This window comes from Notolabrus celidotus, chromosome 1 (assembly GCF_009762535.1).
Source record: "Notolabrus celidotus isolate fNotCel1 chromosome 1, fNotCel1.pri, whole genome shotgun sequence".
NCBI lineage: Eukaryota > Metazoa > Chordata > Actinopteri > Labriformes > Labridae > Notolabrus > Notolabrus celidotus.
Genome location: NC_048272.1, coordinates 40,922,741 through 40,925,962, shown reverse-complemented (window position 1 = coordinate 40,925,962; position 3,222 = coordinate 40,922,741).

Sequence of the window (3,222 nt, the reverse complement as noted above, 5' to 3'; positions counted from 1 at the left end):
CAACATTTCCCCGATACTTAGGCATGGTGGGGGGTCAACTTAGGTCCAGTCTGCCCCCGGGCTCGCAATACACTGAGGGAAACACTGAAATATATTAATATAAAACAATATCATCTAGTTTCGATATCATCATCCATCTCTGCACATACTTTGTATTTCTTTTTGAGGTTGTCCCATTTTTTTTTTGCCTGCATGGGAGTGACCTGCTGATGCAGGCCCATCTCTTCCAAGATTGTTCTAAACAGACAGAAGCAAGGGAAAAGTTAAACACAAGATCACATTAACAGGATACAAATTTATGAAAGTGGACTTAAGGAAAGGCACAAATTCTACAAACACAACCCAGTAACATTTACATATTGACCTTTGTTCTATAGATTATCATTTTATTTTGAGCTTTATTAGGCTTTGGATTCATTTCTTTGAAATTGACGCACAAAATGTATACATATTACAAGTTATTGATTTACCTCCATCCAACAGCGGCTGAGTTCTTGGCCCCAGTGAACAAAACGTCGTGCTTCTTGTGAAGCTTTATAAATGTCTCTGTTCGCTCCTTGCTCCCTAACAAAATAAATGTGAAGCACGTTTTGTCATGTCTATAGGCACAATGGTTCTTATATGGCGTAATGACAATTATAATACAATTTATAATAATCCTCAAGTTAGCTGTGTATTCAATGCAAACGTTTAACTACACTTTACAGTTGTACAGTCTTGAAATATCGCTGGTGTCACTGCCTCACTTAATTATGGTCATATTGCTACATTTATATTACTAACGTCACGTATTTAAACAGAAGATTTAAGGTTTAATGTCCCTTGAAGATTCACATATCTGGCGTTGGATGTTCAAAGGAGTAGAACGAATACTTACATTTGAATGTGAATTTCATGCTCTCTCCGCTACGTTCCGGTGTCGCCATGTCTAATTTTCATGAATGAACAGCGGCGCAAAGGATCTTGGGATATATGGGGCCGCGAAGGATAGTAGCGATGTGTCCTTCTAGAACAGGGAAAAGAAGGCCGCATTTGTGGGCTGCATCCGGGTGTTTTTGAAGGAGCCTTCGAAATGGGACAGCCTTCACGCAGCGTTGTGACGCAATCGGCCTTCAAAATGCAGCCTCAGGAGGATGCAGCCCCTGAATTGAGACACAGCTACTGTGATGGGTTCAACATTAAAAACATCCTCCACCTTCCTCCTCCGGCTAAAATACACCGCCATCTTGGTCTGCCCTAAAACAAAGTTTAAAAGCTGGCACTGTGTTTGTGTAGACGCGTGTATTTAAACCCCAGGATAACCCCAGGGTGGTGACCCCTGAAGCCTGTAGTCGTGTAGACAGACTCCATCCTGCCAAGCCGGGAAGGTCGAAGCGGGTCCCCATCAGGACCGGCTCCCATAGGAGCCAGTGCAGCGAGTGCGCTTGCCCCCTCTCCTTCCTCAGCAGGTTCCAAACACTAAAAACACTTTGATAAAAAGCAGGCAGTGAACATGTGCTCATGGTTTCAATGTGCATTAAAAACAGATTAAAATCTTGATCCAGGCTGTTAAAACGCTGCAGAATAAAGCTGGACAGGGGTCTCCACAGAGCGTCCCGTGGTCCAGTTAACAGTCTCTGGACAAACTGGAGGCAGAAGGCAGCGCCCCTACTGGCCAGGTGGACCAGGCCCTGCCCCCCCTCCTCCTTAGGAAGGAACAGGATACTCTGTGGGACCCAGTGCAGCTTGTCCCAAATAAAATAAACTAAAATCCTCTGGATCTGAGACAGGAGAGGAGCCGGAGGATCTAAACAGGCCAGCTGATGCCACAGGGGGGATGAGACCAGGTTGTTCGCTATCAGGGTCCGGCCTCTGAAGGACAATTTGGGGAGTAGCCACTTCCACTTCTCCAGCCGACCCTTAACCTTTTTGAGCACGTTGTCCCAGTTTTTTTGCATATAGGTCTCATCCCCCAGGAAGACCCCCGAGATACCAGAGCCCCCCCTCTTCAAGAGTAGGCCACCAGGCAGCCCGAGCCGGTCCCCCAGCCCCTCCCCCACCATCAGAGCCTCACTGTTACCCCAGTTGACCTTTGAAGAGGAGATAAAACCAAAGTCAGTCACAGTCCCAGTTAAAACATCAATATCCTTTTGTGTGTTCATTAAAACAATCAAATCGTCAGCATACACAGAAACCTTAAAAGACACCAGACACCGGGGGAAAACCACACCACTGAGTCTAGCTCTCAGTCTGTGGAGCAGAGGCTCCAGGGCCAGCGAATACAACATCCCAGAGAGAGAGCAGCACTGCCTCACCCCTCTCTGGATCCCAAATGGAGCACTGAGCCCGCCATTAATTTTCAGAACACTCGCTTTGTCACTATAGGGAGCCCGGATCATGGCTATGAAACCAGGGCTGAACCCAAAAGCAGCCAGAGTCTGCCACAGGTACTGGTGTTCAACCCGGTCAAAAGCCTTTTCCTGGTCTATTGAAATCAGACCAGTCTCTACAGCCAATGAACCAGAGAGCTCCAAACCGTCTCGAATCAAAGTGATGTTGTCATGAATGATGAACCTGCCGGGCACACAGTAAGTCTGGTCAGGGTGGACGACGGACGCCATCACCTCCCTCAGTCTAAGGGCCAGAGCTTTGGATCTTGTAATCCGTGCAGAGCAGCAAGACCGGCCTCCAGTTTTTCATCTCCTGCAGGTCCCCCTTCTTCGGCAGCAGGGTGAGTAAGACAACTCACGTTTACTTAAGATAAAGTTTATTGCAGCATACAGTATTGTGTTTGGTGTATGGGCTCCGAACCTCATTACTCCTCGTAGATTATTTAAATGCAGACATTTAGGAGTCATGGGATAGGACTAACCCCCCTCGGAGCCCACAGGTGGATGCCGGGGAGGAGGTGGGCAAAATAAAATGACAAAAATCTCTTCAAAAATCAAACAAAAAAACACCCAACAACCATCAATCGACTCCAATTGCCAAGTTTCCATCTTTTATGAGATATTATCATGTGTAATAGACAGCAAGTGAAAGATCAAACCTCAAACTGCACACTTGATGCAACTGGACTGACCTACAGTATACTGAACAGAACACAGGCCTCATGATAATGTCAACCTCTGGTTGCCTTGTGAAGATGTGTTGTGGGCTAGATAAAGCCCCACTCAAAGTCCATCAGGTTTTTTATCAGGGTGGCCACATGAGGATATACCGTTGCTGCCTTCTTCTGCACCA